This window comes from Rattus norvegicus, chromosome 17 (genome assembly GCF_021556685.1).
Source record: "Rattus norvegicus strain SHRSP/BbbUtx chromosome 17, alternate assembly SHRSP_T2T, whole genome shotgun sequence".
NCBI classification, from domain to species: Eukaryota; Metazoa; Chordata; class Mammalia; order Rodentia; family Muridae; genus Rattus; species Rattus norvegicus.
The window spans coordinates 74,696,674-74,715,026 of record NC_141550.1 but is presented as its reverse complement, the minus strand read 5'-3'; the positions used below and the strand labels follow the sequence as shown (position 1 = coordinate 74,715,026).

The 18,353-nt window shown below is 40.6% G+C and overlaps 1 long non-coding RNA gene across 1 annotated transcript; it reads left to right on the top strand.

Annotated features, from left to right (window-relative positions):
* The first annotated feature begins 314 nt into the window (after positions 1-314).
* LOC148000276 (uncharacterized) lies at positions 315-5,409 on the top strand. Its single transcript, XR_015642038.1, has 3 exons — positions 315-503; positions 4,976-5,127; positions 5,259-5,409. It is a non-coding gene; the product is annotated as an uncharacterized LOC148000276 (long non-coding RNA).
* The last annotated feature ends 12,944 nt before the right edge of the window (positions 5,410-18,353 follow it).

Sequence of the window (18,353 nt, the reverse complement as noted above, 5' to 3'; positions counted from 1 at the left end):
TTCATGTGGCAGACACTTTTACTCATTGGGATATCCTCCCACCCTTTAAGGTTTTAACACTTAACTCATTCGCTAATGGCAAGAACAGAAGGCATATTAAATGAGATGTGGTCAGCACACCCTATCCTGTATGCTAAGGGAGATATGGAAAGCTTAACTGGCTGAACAGGTCTCTACTCAAAGCAAAGTTTTCCATTCTCCATCTTAAATAAAACTCTAAAACATCAGGCTCTCATTCTTATTTTCCCGTAACTAGTTTCAAGTCATCATGAGTAAGGGATCATTGATGACACGGATGATTAACAATTTATCGAGGCTCTGTAGTCTCGGCTGTCAGCTAAACTGTATGTTATAAATATATGTACCACATTTTGTTATGTCACTTATGGGTATAAGGTATTTGTAGTCACAGATCAAAAAGCCGCTGAATGACTGGCCCAGAGCAACAAGAAGCACAAGGATGATTTGTCAATAGAAAGAGAAGTAAGCAGTGAAGAATGTGGGTGAGTGCAGTGGGTACCACATCATCTAATAAGCCAATGGCTTAAAGGGGACTTGGCTTTTATTACAAAGCATGAAAATGGGAAATGGGGAACAACAGGGACTTCTGGTTATGTCCTCTGATCCTCAGACCTGGACCTCAAACTTTCATGGTTGGTTGGTTGGCATTTGTGTCTGGCTGAATGGTTCTTTGTAGTGCAGATCCTGAGATGTTTCAAATGAGTTTCGGATTAACGGAAAGAATATCATGTGAATTATCATCACAAATTCATAAATATCATTCATATACTTTTCTTAAAAAATATAATTTTATGGGCAAATAGAGATAATTGGCTTAAATATTCTTGTTGCAGTCCCTGAGTTCAATTAGAGTACAGCTGTTAACTCCAAAGACCTCTGAGCCGCGCCTTGTAGAATCCTCTTTAACTATTCATCAGTTCAAGAGGCCTTCGAGCTCACATTGATCACAGTTGAGTGGGTATAACAGAAGGTGTTCACCCCGCACGGCTACCACTTCTTTGGAACAATTTTTTTTTTTTTAATGCTGACCTTTTGGAAATGAGACCGAACTACTTCCCCAAGTTTTACTAGCTGTTCTCTGAAGATCTGTCGCTCTGAGTTTTGCTTCTTGCAATGAAATTATCAAGAAAACTTGCAAGAAAACCTTCCGTAGTGCCACCAAACTGAACAAGGGGAACACAGGACAGGGCCTTTATTACTCAAAAAGAGTCAAAAAGGAAATATAATGAGAGAGAGATAGGTAGAGAGAGAGATAGGTAGAGAGACAGGAAGAGGGAGAGGGAGAGGGAAAGGGAGAGGGAGAGGGAAAGGGAGAGGGAGACAGACAGACAGACAGACAGACAGAAGGACAGAGACAGACAGACAGAGACAGACAGAAAGACCAACACACACACACACACACACACGGGGGGGTGCATTTGAATATATTTTTAAGCACATGAATAATGTTAGTGTTTTGACTTTAAGATGTCTTGAGGCTGAAAGACTATTATTATCTAACACTTGGGCTTAGGATACAGACACAGAGATGGAGAAGTGCTCATGTGATAGTAACTCTTTCCGTTAACTCAACACAAACTAGGGTCACATAAGAAGTGGGAACCTCAGCCTAGAACTCACCTCTCTCAGACTGACCTGTAGGCCAGTTGTTTACGCATTTTGTTAAGTAATGATTTATGTGAGAGGGTTCAGCCTACTGTGGGCAGTGCTAGGCAGGTTGTCCTGGGAAATAGTAAGAAAGGTAGCTGAAAATGAGCCTGTGGAGCAAGCCAATAAACAGCAAGCCTCTAGGATCCTGCCTCAGTTCCTGCCTCCAGATCTCCGCCCTGCTTGGGTTCCTACCTTGGTATCCTGATGGCGAACTGTAAAGTAACAGAAGAAATAGACCCTCTTTCAGTTGCTTTGGTCCTGGTTCTTATCACAGCAATGGAAAGGAACGTAGGACGGTTGACATTGTAGGTTGGATCAGAAGCAATGAGCGTTGTGGTAACCGCTCTCTGCTGTGATTACAGTATAAAGAAGAGGTGAGTTTATCATATATACATAGATATATGTATATGTATATGCATATGTATGTATATGTATATATGCATGTGTACGTGAATGTATATGTCTATGTATATGTATATATGAGTGTATCATATATATGCACATATATAAGGAATATATATATTATATATATATTTATAATAGGAGTTCCTAGTTGTTGGCCTGTGTCCAAGCCACTGTTGGAGCACACCATGTAGCACTGGCCCATGCTCCTGATCTATCCATTTTGGTAAATGTGGCTTAACAGGGGGAAATAATAGCTTTTTGAAAGAGCCCCATGCTATGGGGAGAACATTCTAAAAATGGTTCTCGGGAGGAAGTGCCTTTCTTCTTACTTGAGATTCTCAGAGGAAAATGGTTTCAGTGAGTCATTAATAGAGATTTACATACTTCAAACTTGGAAAGAATCCACTGACGATCTGAAAGCATGAATCAAGTTGTAGAGGTTTGGAGAGCATTTGTTAAATATATAAAGTACCGTGCCTTGTGGTTAGTAAATGACACTGTTGGAAGTCTGGGAAGAGAGAAACCGATGGAGTACACTTCAGCAAACATTTAGGTGTCTGACAAAAGTGACTAAAAATAGAAAGTTTGGGATATATCCAGAGATTTTCACCATCTGGGTTACTACAGCCACTAAATCCAGACTGGAAAATAGCTGAATTGAGATTCAGATTTGCAGGTTGCTAAATCATAAACTATCTAATCAGATATTTGAACTTAATGACAAGTGTTTAATCGCCCCTTACAATATATCAGTGATAGTTGCCCTTAGTCAGAAGATACTTTTGTCCCACCAACAAACTGTCATCGTTAGGATTTTAGGCTCATCACATTCAAGCACTTCTCTTTCTGTAGTTTGTTATGAATGGGCCCTTTTTGCACAGATATGTTTATTTACAATGGATAATATACATATATGTGGGTAATATGCTACACACATGTATATACATTTTACAAATGACTTGCATATGTATAGGAGTTTTATAAGGACTTGGCTGAAAATATTCTAAGCTTTATAAAGATTTTACATCTATCTATCTATATCTATATCACACACACACACACACATACACACACACACACACACATACACACACACACGCTATACCAACAATGACAGCTTAGTGCATGCTAACTTGCAAGTGCCAGAGACTTACACCCAAGAGGCAGCAAAATCATTTAACATGGGTTATTTTATTTTATTTTACTTTACTTTGGAAGGGTCTTCTATAGCTCCTACTGGCCTCAAACTCTCTATAGTACTAGACTATAGACTCCATTGACTCAGATTTCTGGTGCTCTGAAAATCAAACTCAGGGCTCCATGAATGCAGGACAGGACACTTTCTACCCACTCATCTCTATCTCCAGACTCACAAATACCATTTCACAATGACATAAAAAGTAGTTCACTGAGCATAGCGTGCAAATCAATGGATACTGGAATGAAGACCAGACAAAACAAAACAAAACAAAACAAAACAAAACAAAACAAAACAAAATAGCAAGCAAACATAAATGAAACTCACAAGTGCCTGAAAAGTGGCTGCTGAGACCAGCCTGAGAAGGTCATGCCACGTATTATGAACTCAGGAAACGATCAGAACTCAAAGTATATTTCTGAGGATTGCTATGTAGTCTCATTGTAAAGCTGGGAAGAAACATTTAGTAGCTTGAACAATGGAGAGGTAGAAGAGATATATGTATATGTATGTGTGCGCGCGTGTGTGTGTATAAATATTTAATGTTTATGTAGGTCATATATATGTATATTACATAGGGAATATATATACATACAAGGTATATAAATATATATGTATTTACACATATACACACACAAATATTTGTGGAGTACGTTCTGGGTGTCACTTTTTTATAGTTTAGGGGCCTCTCCTATAAAGGAAAGGCCAGAGTTAGGAGTGAGAAGTCCTAGTCCAAGTTGTGATACTGAGACAGGTTCTCCCATACAAACTATAGAAGCAAGTTGGGCAGGAGAGTCAAAGGTGCGTGCTGCCTTCTGTGAGGATGTGACTTCACATGCTGTCTGCTTGGCGTGTCCCAGTCTGCACTCAGTAACTTCTGGTGGATCTTAGAAGGGCGTGAAGGCCATGCGCCCAATTATTTGTGTTTTTGTGTGGGTGAGGACAGAAGGATACATGGAATGGTGCCACAAACTTGAGTGAGTTGTGGAGTGCCACTCCTGGAATTCCACAGAGAGTTCTTTAAAGATCTTTTATTAGCTCTGATTATAACTGAAGATTAATTTCTTATAATGACAGCTCCTGAAGGATTCTTAGGAGTCACCCCCTCGGGTGTTAGGGGCAAGTGTGTAACCTGAACGCAAAGTAGGTGAGACATTCTCGTCTTGGTGCTTTTCAGCTTGAATTACCAACAGGTTGCTTCTTCCCTGATTTTAGTTTCTTCTTCCCACTATATTGAATCAAAACGTCCACACCAGGAACATTCTGAAAGGAAAGAAGAGTACAGCTTGAAAAAAATGCTTCCAGGCTCTCTCTTGTGTCAGCACTGTATGAGTCAGGAATCTCTAGAGGATCAGAGCTGATAGAATGCCTGAATTCACGCACGCATGTGCGCGTGCACACACACACACCACACACACACACACATCACATACACACCACACACACATACACACACACCACATACACACCACACACACACACACCACATACACACCACACACACACACACCACATACACACCACACACACATACACACACACACCACATACACACTGCACACACACACACACACACACACACACACACACACACACACACACACACACACAATGTATTAGATAGGCATACAGGCTATGGCCTGAGTAGTTCAACAATGTTTGTCTCTGGGTGGAAAGGTCAAGGCTTTGGTCATTGTTCAGTTCATAGGACTGGACCTCCCAGCAGCCCCAATCTGGCACTGGAGTCCTAGAGAAGTGCCTGTCTTTAGTCTATGTTGGAATCCATGAGAAGTAAGTCCTAACATCTGCCAAGGAATGCCACAGCAACAAGACAGATGAACTTGCCAGTGACGGTAAGTGCAAAGAAGCAAAACAAAAGCTTCCTTCTTCCATGTTCTCTCGTGTGGGCTGCCACTGGAAGGCTTCACCAAGATTTAGGGTGGGTCTTCTCACCTCAAAATATCTAATCAAGAACCTCTCACAGGCATGCCCAGCAGCGTGGGTTTTAGTTGTTGATTCCAGACGTCGTCCGGTCGACAATCAAGATCAGCCAACACGAAGAAGAGACTGATGGTCCGTGTGGGACTCACTGGTACTCACTGTGTGGTACTACAGGATGCATTCGCTCTGAATCGGTGCGTTGGAACTTGGTGGAAGTCTTTTATGTCTCTGGGAATCTGATGAAATACTGTCACTAGTTATCATGTCTAATAGTTACTTTCCTCACAGCTATGACAAAATGCGTGGGAAAAACAATTTAAGCACAGAAGGATTTACTTTGGCTCAGGGTTTGAGGCTAAAGAGACCGGGGCTTCTGGTCACATGGTTGCTCGTACTCAGGAAGGCATTGTGATAACGTCTGCTCTACTGGTTTTATGCAGTCTAGGATCATAGCTCATGAAACCGTGCCACCCACATTCAGGCTATGTCTTCCCAGCCACCGCTCTCGGGAAGCACTCACAGACACATCCAGAGGTTTGTTTCCTTGGTGATGTGCAAAACCACCAAGATTAACCATCACGATCACGTCCATAGAAAACACACCCATGACTACGGATATGATATCTTACACAAGGCTGAAGATCAGCAAGTCCTGGAGCATGTGTGTTGTCCTAATACTCTAGGTCCTGGATCTACCACTATATCTTCCTCTCTACCCAGAGGAGAAAGTTATGTGCACGTCTGACAATTCAGGTACACATCTTGGTGTGACCCCTTTATGTAGGTTCTTCCCTTATTTTGGTTTAATGTCATGGACAATGAGGTCAAATCTGTTTTAGACAAGTTATTATCTTCGACTTTGCGTAGGAAATCTCACCAACATCTGGACCTGGGATTCCAAACACATATGGTGCTCACTCTAATATTTTTATTACTTCATTATGGTGTGTGTGTGTGTAGTCAGTGTGTTTGTAATATATATATATAGTAAGTGTGCTTGTGTGTGTGTGTGTAGTCAGTATGTTTGTAATATATATATATACATATATATATAGTAAGTGTGCTTGTGTGTGTGTGTAGTCAGTGTATTTGTAATATATATATATAGTAAGTGTGCTTGTGTGTGTGTGTAGTCAGTATGTTTGTAATATATATATATACATATATAAATATATAGTAAGTGTGCTTGTGTGTGTGTGTAGTCAGTGTATTTGTAATATATATATAGTAAGTGTGCTTGTGTGTGTGTGTAGTCAGTATGTTTGTAATATATATATATACATATATATATAGTAAGTGTGCTTGTGTGTGTGTGTAGTCAGTGTATTTGTAATATATATATAGTAAGTGTGCTTGTGTGTGTGTAGTCAGTATGTTTGTAATATATATACATATATATATAGTAAGTGTGCTTGTGTGTGTAGTCAGTATGTTTGTAATATATATACATATATATATAGTAAGTGTGCTTGTGTGTGTGTATAGTCAGTATGTTTGTAATATATATACATATATATATAGTAAGTGTGCTTGTGTGTGTGTGTGTGTAGTCAGTGTGTTATATATATATATACATATATATATATATAGTAAGTGTGCTTGTGTGTGTGTGTGTGTGTGTGTGTAGTCAGTGTGTTTGTAATATATATATATATATAGTAAGTGTGCTTGTGTGTGTGTGTGTGTGTGTGTGTGTGTGTGTGTGTGTGTTAGGAAGATAGGGCTTAGGAAGATAGGACGAGGCCTAGAATTGAACTTTCAGGCAGTCATGAACTCCCCAATGCTGGGCCTGGGGCCTGAAGCAAGGATCCCTGGAAGAGTAGCAACAGATCTTAGCTCTGATCCATCTCTCTAACCCTGGAATACATGTATAGTAAATGGGAGAGTCGCCAGGAAGTGATGGCTCACGGAGTACTCTGCTGCTGCTTTTATTGTCACTACTTGGAAAGTCATGATGGTGCTCACTCTGCTGCTGCTTTCATTTGGGAGATGGAGAAATTAAAGCCTGGAGAAAGAAAGCAATTAGAGGATGAATTAGATGTGCACCTCTGGCATCCAGCATTAATGTGAATCCTAAAGCACCAATGAGGGTATCTCCGTGCTTATCTCCGTCCTCCTGAACAGAGCTGCCTGCCTCTAACCATCATGGATTGACCTAGACAAGGAAACATTGAGCAGAGGTATTACCGATAGTGTGACCACGTTTCCAGTCATAGGTCGGACTCTGATTATTAGTAGGGTTTTTGTGGCTCCTTATGCTCTCCGCTTGAGGCTTAAGGTGCCATGCACTCATAGCAGTGGACACTGGAGCAGTCTGGAAGTCTGAACTCAAGTCATCTCTCAATACAAGACATGGGGAAATCCATTCTAGTTGTAATGTTGATGCAAGAGAAATATGAAAAATCTGTATGGGGAGGGGCTGCTAGTTTATTGGAAATTTTAAACAGCTGTTGGTTGGTAGGAACGCGGTCAGCCAAACAGCACTGAGATCTCAAAATATCTCTATCATTCGCTGACAAAAGTAAGCAAGATGATCGTGGCTCGCGCAAACAAGCAGGGTTAATTCCAGGATCATGTTTACTGGTATGAATCAGCTAGCGTTTGTTAACTGTGTGTGTTTCTTTGTTTATATCAAGACTACATTTTGCGAGTAGAAACCGACTTAGATTCTCAAGATTGCTCCACAAAATGAAGAGAGTGAGTTAATGGTGACGGTGAGGGTGAGAGGCAAAGAGAGGCATAAATTCTCTTAAAGGGAACTTTTGGATAGCACTCACAGTCCTCATGCCTGTGAAAATGATATACGAACACCCACTGGGAGGTGGGATCAAGTAGAACCAGAGCTGACACAGCAAATAAATCTAAGCTTATGCTCTGGATAGATGGTGCCATGTTGAGACATATAAAAGACAGGGCAATTTCTACCCTAGAATGGTTTCTCTGGACAGTTGGGGGAAATGACTCTCTTACTTTATAAACTCACAAATTTTTATGCAAATGTCTCATTAGTGCTTGGGAGAAAAATAAAGGCCACCTTATGTCTTAGATGTAGTAAAGTGGGGGTTGGGGATTTAGCTCAGTGGTAGAGCGCTTGCCTAGCAAGCGCAAGGCCCTGGGTTCGGACCCCAGCTCCGAAAAAAAAAAAGAAAAAAAAAAAGAAAAAAAAAGATGTAGTAAAGTGTCACAGAGGGGCGTGGAGTGGGGTGGGGCTTGTACCCAGCTTTTAGACATGACATCACAGAACTTCGGACATAAGATTGATTTGACAGGTTTTTGTTTTGTTTTGTTAATTTTTTTTTTGTTTTGGTCTGTATTCTTGAAGGAACAAGAGCACGCTAAGAAAGAGTGGCAGGAATCTGATTCAATTACAGAAATTACCTCCTCTCGGGGGAACTGTTTTATACACAGTCTGATCCCACTGTGAAAAGAAGAATTATGGGTCCACCAGTAACCGGGGAGGTTGTCTAACTTCCAGTTTTGTTCAAAGAGATGTTCTCCATCCTTGCTCATATAGAAGCTATGTGAGGATGTGACATTTCGCTCAATATATTCCAGACAAATATTAGTGAATGACTTCTCTGCTTTACTTAAAATTGTTCCATGATTTCCAGTTATGAAGGAAGAGCGGAAAAGCCTTGGCCGAGTAGACAAAGTCAATGCTTACTACTCTGTGCATATTTTATTCCAGCCATCCCACCTTTCAATGTCCTGAATACACCAAGCTCTACCTTTCATAGTCTTTACATACATTGTCATCTGAAGCATCTAGCCACAGTCTCCCGTGTATGGTTAACCAAATCGATTCGATAGATGTTTTAGTTTAAGGGCCACTCAGTTACTTATCCATTGCAATGATAGAACATCTGGCAAAAGCAATTTAAGAGAGGATATGAGGGTTTAAGCTCACAGTTCAGGGATTACAGCGAATGGTGCTAAAGGCATGGTAAATGGAGTAGCTTGATCTGTATTGAAAGGAGTTTCGGGTGCCATTTTTCATGTGTCGGTGGATCCGGAAGCAGAGGGATTGGACTTGGCCATACTCTTCAAAAGCAGTGTCCTAGTTACCCACCTGTGCCAGCCATGCCTACCCAGAGATCCTCAGCCTCTCAAGTATCTAATCTTGGTAATGCATTTCCTATTCAGATCATACAGTAATTTTCCAGAGAGAATTTCTTAAAGGTTTCCAATATTCAATCGATTCATTTGTTACTTTATTAGGGACTAGGTTTAGTTCCTTTTAAAACACTAACCTTGTTTATTGTTTTTAGTATAATGAATTGATTAGACTGTAGCTGGATATGGAGAGAGACTAGCATGCATGGTTGAAAACAGTCATTTTTATAAAAGGATTGTAAGACATGGCTAAACACAGGGTTTCCTAAGCAATATGAGCAACATGGATTCAGGAGCAGACACAATTTAGAGAATTCTACAGAAGGGTCATTTAGAGAATTCAAGGGAAGGGATGCAAGGATACATTTTTATTTCCTTTTATTTAAAACACTACACTTCCTGGCTTTCAACTGTTTATGGCAAACAGTTATGGAAGTGAAGTGGGAAGACCTCGAAGGTAGCAGAGCAGGAAGCATTAGAACTCAGCTACTCCACAGGAATCACACTGTCCAAGTCTGACTTCAGCAATTCCATTGGGATTGTAAAGTTGGAAAGCTTCACCTTCCGGGGAGGGCTGGAAGGGTAAGTATAGTTCATCTCTGGGATAGTGTGATGGTAGATCCCCTCCCTGAGCACAGCTCGCTGGTGGGCAGCTCCACACATGCTTCTGAGGTAATTTGTATCTGGCATTCAGGGTCTAGGATGGTCCTGTCACACCAGTGTCAGGAATCTGTGCGCTGGCTTCTGAATGCTGTTTTCTTCTATTTAATGCACACGATGAAGACCTAAAAGATAATGTTGCATTCCCTGCACTGTTTCCCTGTTTATTTGTTTAGAGTAAGACGTTAAGCATTAAGATAAACAAGGATACACATGGAGAAATTTAGAAAGTGGCCATTCATACCCAGGGAAAGTATCAAGAAATATCTTGGTAAACAAGCTTAATATTGATCTCGAGGCCACCTGTACCAATAGATCTCTCTCTCTCTCTCTCTCTCTCTCTCTCTCTCTCTCTCTCTCTCCCTGCCTCCCTCATGTCTGGCTATGGGTCTCTATATTTGTTCCCATCTCCTGCAGGATAAGGCTTATCTGGTGATGACTGAATAAGGCGCTGATCTAGGAGTATAGCAGGATATCATTAGCAGTCATTTTATTATTACTTTTATTAAAGGACAATAGTATTTAATTTTACCCTAGGTCTCTGGGCTATCTAGTCTCTGGTTCTTGATGGCTCAGGCAGTATTGAGTATAAGTTCCAGCTTGTGGAGAGAGCCTTGAGTCAACTCAGACATTGGTTGGTCACTTCTACAAGCTTTGCATCACCATGGCCCTAGCATATTTTGCAGTCAGGACAGCAGTGTAGATCAAAGGGTTTGTGGTTGGGTTCATGTTTACATTTCTCTTTTGGTAGCCTGCAGAGTACCCTCCCATAGCAAAAGCTCTATAACATAGGGTGAGGCTTCTACGTAGGCACCAGTTGGATTACTTCATGACCAGCGGGTCACATGGGTGCTGTCCTCAGCAATGGGGCCTTGCTATCAGTTTCTAGAAAACAACCTAGTTTCTTGGCAACATCCGGCATTGTTTGGAGATTTCCATGGGATCCCTTTGGCCACCAACTCTATTGGATATAACCAGTCCTAGTACAGGAAGGTTTGTTCATTGATAAGAGATGGCCATCTAGGGCACCATCTTCTCTATTATTTGGGGACTTCACTTAGGATTGTCTGCATATATTTTAGGAAGTTTCCACTGCATTAAGTTTCCATGCCACCCCTCAAATGTCTCAAATTCTAGCTGGCTCTCTGTTTATTCTCTCTCTCAAGTCAATCTCCTATCCCCTCCCCCACCTGATCCTCCAGGTCCCGCTCCCCCCAAGTCAAGTCTACAGATAAAATCTATTTTATTTCCCCTCCCAGAGAGATCCATGTGCCCCTGCCCCAGGTCCCTTTGTTTATAACTACCCTCTTGAGGTCTATGCGTTGCAGCTTGGTTATCATTTACCTAACAGCTAATATCCACACATAAGTGGATATATATCACATTTATCTCTCTGGTTACCTTGCTCGGGATGACTGTTTTCTAGTTTCATCCATTTATCTGCAAATTTCATGATGTTACCTTTTGACAACTGAGTAATAATACTCTGCTGTGTAAATGTACAACAGTTCCTTTATCCATTTCTTCTGTTGATTACGTCTAGGTTGTTTCCAGTTTCTGGCTATTATGAATAGGGCAGCAATGAACCGAACAAGTGTCCTTGTGGTAGGATGAGGCATCCTTTGGTACATGCCCAAGAGTTATGGTATGGTTGGATCTGCAGGTAGATAGATTCCTGTCTTTCTGAAGAACCACCGCACTGATTTCCATAGTGGCTGTACAAGTTTGCACTCCCACCAGCAATGAATGAGTGTTCCCTTTATTTCGCCAGTGTGAGCTGTCACTTGTCTTAGTGATTTTAGCCATTCTAACAGGTATAAAATGGAATCTCAATGTGGTTTTGATTTGCATTTTCCTAATGGCTATGGATGTTGAACCTTTCTTTAAGTGTTTCTCAGCCATTTGAGTCCCCCCTATTGAAAATTCTCTGTTTAAATCTGTACCCCCATTTTCAATTGATATATACATATCAATTTAGTAGTCCAATTTAGTAGTCCAATTTACATTCTTATGAATGAATTCCTAAACTTGAGAATTAAAGTTAAAAATTAATCAATGTGAATGAAACTTCATGGCATTCACAGGGGAAAAAGGATCAACGAAAATAAGACTGGAAATTATTGTGTTTGAGGAAAAGAAATGAGAAAAGATTGAAGAAAAGGTGAGAAGCCTAAGTGAGTTGAACACTAGAGTCAACACACTGACACTCTCACTACCAAAGTCCCAGATGGAGAAGAAAATGAGACAAGGGAGAGAGAATAAAATGACTTAAAACTTCCCAAACTGGACAGAAGATGTGGATAGGAATATCCAAGAATCATAACAAACCTTAAGCAGAATGAACTCAAAGAAGTTCGACCGAGACACTTATGATCAAAGACCAAAAATGGTTTAGAAAAGGTGACTACGGGGTTGGGCATTTAGCTCAGTGGTAGAGCGCTTGCCTAGGAAGCGCAAGGTCCTGGGTTCGGTCCCCAGCTCCGAAAAAAAGAACAACAACAAAAAAAAAAAAAGAAAGAAAGAAAGAAAGAAAAGGTGACTACAATGAAGCTGCATTCTACTTAAGCACGGAAATGGCACAAGGAAACCCATTAGCTACAATACATATGCTAATAAAAAGCATAAAGGAAAACTGTGTCTTGAAGATTCTTGAAGAGCCTTAAGGACTTCCAGTTCCAATTAAGAAAACTCCTGTGCCCACCCCTGCCCACATCCCTGGCCCAAGAGGAAACTGTATAAGGCCTCTGGGCTCCCGTGGGGGAGGGCCCAGGAGCGGCAGGACCCCTGCCTGAGACACCGCCGGAACCTGAAGGAAACAGACCAGATAAACAGTTCTCTGCACCCAAATCCCATGGGAGGGAGAGCTAAACCTTCAGAGAGGCAGACAAGCCTGGGAAACCAGAAGAGACTGCTCCCTGCACACACATCTTGGACGCCAGAGGAAAAAGCCAAAGACCATCTGGAACCCTGGTGCACTGAAGCTCCCGGAAGGGGCGGCACAGGTCTTCCTGGTTGCTGCCGCTGCAGAGAGCCCCTGGGCAGCACCCCACGAGCGAACTTGAGCCTCAGGACCACAGGTAAGACCAAATTTTCTGCTGCAAGAAAGCTGCCTGGTGAACTCAAGACACAGGCCCACAGGAACAGCTGAAGACCTGTACAGAGGAAAAACTACATGCCCGAAAGCAGGACACTCTGTCCCCATAACTGACTGAAAGAGAGGAAAACAGATCTACAGCACTCCTGACACACAGGCTTATAGGACAGTCTAGCCACTATCAGAAATAGCAGAACAAAGTAACACTAGAGATAATCTGATGGCGAGAGGCAAGCGCAGGAACCCAAGCAACAGAAACCAAGACTACATGGCACCATCGGAGCCCAATTCTCCCATCAAAACAAACATGGAATATCCAAACACAACAGAAAAGCAAGATCTAGTTTCAAAATCATTTTTGATCATGATGCTGGAGAACTTCAAGAAAGACATGAAGAACTCCTTTAGAGAACAAGTAGAAGCCTACAGAGAGGAATCGCAAAAATGCCTGAAAGAATTCCAGGAAAACATAAATAAACAAGCAGAAGCCCATAGAGAGGAGACACAAAAATCCCTGAAAAAATTCCAGGAAAACACAATCAAACAGTTGAAGGAATTGAGGATGGAAATAGAAGCAATCAAGAAAGAACACAGGGAAACAACCCTGGATATAGAAAACCAAAAGAAGAGACAAGGAGCTGTAGATACAAGCTTCACCAACAGAATACAAGAGATGGAAGAGAGAATCTCAGGAGCAGAAGATTCCATAGAGATCATTGACTCAACTGTCAAGGATAATGTAAAGCGGAAAAAGCTACTGGTCCAAAACATACAGGAAATCCAGGACTCAATGAGAAGATCAAACCTAAGGATAATAGGTATAGAAGAGAGTGAAGACTCCCAGCTCAAAGGACCAGTAAATATCTTCAACAAAATCATAGAAGAAAACTTCCCTAACCTAAAAAAAGAGATACCCATAGACATACAAGAAGCCTACAGAACTCCAAATAGATTGGACCAGAAAAGAAACACCTCCCATCACATAATTGTCAAAACACCAAACACACAAAATAAAGAAAGAATATTAAAAGCAGTAAGGGAAAAAGGTCAAGTAACATATAAAGGCAGACCTATCAGAATCACACCAGACTTCTCGCCAGAAACTATGAAGGCCAGAAGATCCTGGACTGATGTCATACAGACCCTAAGAGAACACAAATGCCAGCCCAGGTTACTGTATCCAGCAAAACTCTCAATTAACATTGATGGAGAAACCAAGATATTCCATGACAAAACCAAATTTACACAATATCTTTCTACAAATCCAGCACTACAAAGGATAATAAATGGTAAAGCCCAACATAAGGAGGCAAGCTATACCCTAGAAGAAGCAAGAAACTAATCGTCTTGGCAACAAAACAAAGAGAATGAAAGCACACAAACATAACCTCACATCCAAATATGAATATAACGGGAAGCAATAATCACTATTCCTTAATACCTCTCAATATCAATGGCCTCAACTCCCCAATAAAAAGACATAGATTAACAAACTGGATACGCAATGAGGACCCTGCATTCTGCTGCCTACAGGAAACACACCTCATAGACAAAGACAGACACTACCTCAGAGTGAAAGGCTAGAAAACAACTTTCCAAGCAAATGGTCAGAAGAAGCAAGCTGGAGTACGCATTCTAATATCAAATAAAATCAATTTCCAACTAAAAGTCATCAAAAAAGATAAGGAAGGACACTTCATATTCATCAAAGGAAAAATCCACCAAGATGAACTCTCAATCCTAAATATCTATGCCCCAAATACAAGGGCACCTACATACGTAAAAGAAACCTTACTAAAGCTCAAAACACACATTGCACCTCACACAATAATAGTGGGAGATTTCAACACCCCACTCTCATCAATGGACAGATCATGGAAACAGAAATTAAACAGTGATGTTGACAGACTAAGAGAAGTCTTGAGCCAAATGGACTTAACGGATATTTATAGAACATTCTATCCTAAAGCAAAAGGATATACCTTCTTCTCAGCTCCTCATGGCACTTTCTCCAAAATTGACCATATAATTGGACAAAAAACGGGCCTCAACAGGTACAGAAAGATAGAAATAATCCCATGCGTGCTATCGGACCACCATGGCCTAAAACTGGTCTTCAATAACAATAAGGGAAGAATGCCCACATATACGTGGAAATTGAACAATGCTCTACTCAATGATAACCTGGTCAAGGAAGAAATAAAGAAAGAAATTAAAAACTTTTTAGAATTTAATGAAAATGAAGGTACAACATACCCAAACTTATGGGACACAATGAAAGCTGTGCTAAGAGGAAAACTCATAGCGCTGAGTGCCTGCAGAAAGAAACAGGAAAGAGCATATGTCAGCAGCTTGACAGCACACCTAAAAGCTCTAGAACAAAAAGAAGCAAATACACCCAGGAGGAGTAGAAGGCAGGAAATAATCAAACTCAGAGCTGAAATCAACCAAGTAGAAACAAAAAGGACCATACAAAGAATCAACAGAACCAAAAGCTGGTTCTTTGAGAAAATCAACAAGATAGATAAACCCTTAGCCAGACTAACGAGAGGACACAGAGAGTGCGTCCAAATTAACAAAATCAGAAATGAAAAGGGAGACATAACTACAGATTCAGAGGAAATTCAAAAAATCATCAGATCTTACTATAAAAACCTATATTCAACAAAACTTGAAAATCTTCAGGAAATGGACAATTTCCTAGACAGATACCAGGTATCGAAGTTAAATCAGGAACAGATAAACCAGTTAAACAACCCCATAACTCCTAAGGAAATAGAAGCAGTCATTAAAGGTCTCCCAACCAAAAAGAGTCCAGGTCCAGACGGGTTTAGTGCAGAATTCTATCAAACCTTCATAGAAGACCTCATACCAATATTATCCAAACTATTCCACAAAATTGAAACAGATGGAACACTACCGAATTCCTTCTACGAAGCCACAATTACTCTTATACCTAAACCACACAAAGACACAACAAAGAAAGAGAACTTCAGACCAATTTCCCTTATGAATATCGACGCAAAAATACTCAATAAAATTCTGGCAAACCGAATTCAAGAGCACATCAAAACAATCATCCACCATGATCAAGTAGGCTTCATCCCAGGCATGCAGGGATGGTTTAATATAAGGAAAACCATCAACGTGATCCATCATATAAACAAACTGAAAGAACAGAACCACATGATCATTTCATTAGATGCTGAGAAAGCATTTGACAAAATTCAACACCCCTTCATGATAAAAGTCCTGGAAAGAATAGGAATTCAAGGCCCATACCTAAACATAGTAAAAGCCATATACAGCAAACCAGTTGCTAACATTAAACTAAATGGAGAGAAACTTGAAGCAATCCCACTAAAATCCGGGACTAGACAAGGCTGCCCACTCTCTCCCTACTTATTCAATATAGTTCTTGAAGTTCTAGCCAGAGCAATCAGACAACAAAAGGAGATCAAGGGGATACAGATCGGAAAAGAAGAGGTCAAAATATCACTATTTGCAGACGACATGATAGTATATTTAAGTGATCCCAAAAGTTCCACCAGAGAACTACTAAAGCTGATAAACAACTTCAGCAAAGTGGCTGGGTATAAAATTAACTCAAATAAATCAGTTGCCTTCCTCTATACAAAAGAGAAACAAGCCGAGAAAGAAATTAGGGAAACGACACCCTTCATAATAGACCCAAATAATATAAAGTACCTCGGTGTGACTTTAACCAAGCAAGTAAAAGATCTGTACAATAAGAACTTCAAGACACTGAGGAAAGAAATTGAAGAAGACCTCAGAAGATGGAAAGATCTCCCATGCTCATGGATTGGCAGGATTAATATAGTAAAAATGGCCATTTTACCAAAAGCAATCTATAGATTCAATGCAATCCCCATCAAAATACCAATCCAATTCTTCAAAGAGTTAGACAGAACAATTTGCAAATTCATCTGGAATAACAAAAAACCCAGGATAGCTAAAACTATCCTCAACAATAAAAGGACGTCAGGGGGAATCACTATCCCTGAACTCAAGCAGTATTACAGAGCAATAGTGATAAAAACTGCATGGTATTGGTACAGGGACAGACAGATAGACCAATGGAATAGAATTGAAGACCCAGAAATGAACCCACACACCTATGGTCACTTGATTTTTGACAAAGGAGCCAAAACCATCCAATGGAAAAAAGATAGCATTTTCAGCAAATGGTGCTGGTTCAACTGGAGGTCAACATGTAGAAGAATGCAGATCGATCCATGCTTATCACCCTGTACAAAGCTTAAGTCCAAGTGGATCAAGGACCTCCACATCAAACCAGACACACTCAAACTAATAGAAGAAAAACTAGGGAAACATCTGGAACACATGGGCACTGGAAAAAATTTCCTGAACAAAACACCAATGGCTTATGCTCTAAGATCAAGAATCGACAAATGGGATCTCATAAAACTGCAAAGCTTCTGTAAGGCAAAGGACACTGTGGTTTGGACAAAACGGCAACCAACAGATTGGGAAAAGATCTTTACCAATCCTACAACAGATAGAGGCCTTATATCCAAAATATACAAAGAACTCAAGAAGTTAGACCGCAGGGAAACAAATAACCCTATTAAAAATGGGGTTCAGAGCTAAACAAAGAATTCACAGCTGAGGAATGCCGAATGGCTGAGAAACACCTAAAGAAATGTTCAACATCTTTAGTCATAAGGGAAATGCAAATCAAAACAACCCTGAGATTTCACCTCACACCAGTGAGAATGGCTAAGATCAAAAACTCAGGTGACAGCAGATGCTGGCGAGGATGTGGAGAAAGAGGAACACTCCTCCATTGTTGGTGGGATTGCAGACTGGTACAACCATTCTGGAAATCAGTCTGGAGGTTCCTCAGAAAATTGGACATTGAACTGCCTGAGGATCCAGCTATACCTCTCTTGGGCATATACCCAAAAGATTCCTCAACATACAAAAGAGACACGTGCTCCCCTATGTTCATCGCAGCCTTATTTATAATAGCCAGAAACTGGAAAGAACCCAGATGCCCTTCAACAGAGGAATGGATTCAGAAAATGTGGTACATCTACACAATGGAATATTACTCAGCTATCAAAAACAACGAGTTTATGAAATTCGTAGGCAAATGGTTGGAACTGGAAAATATCATCCTGAGTGAGCTAACCCATTCACAGAAAGACATACATGGTATGCACTCATTGATAAGTGGCTATTAGCCCAAATGCTTGAATTACCCTAGATCCCTAAAACAAACGAAAC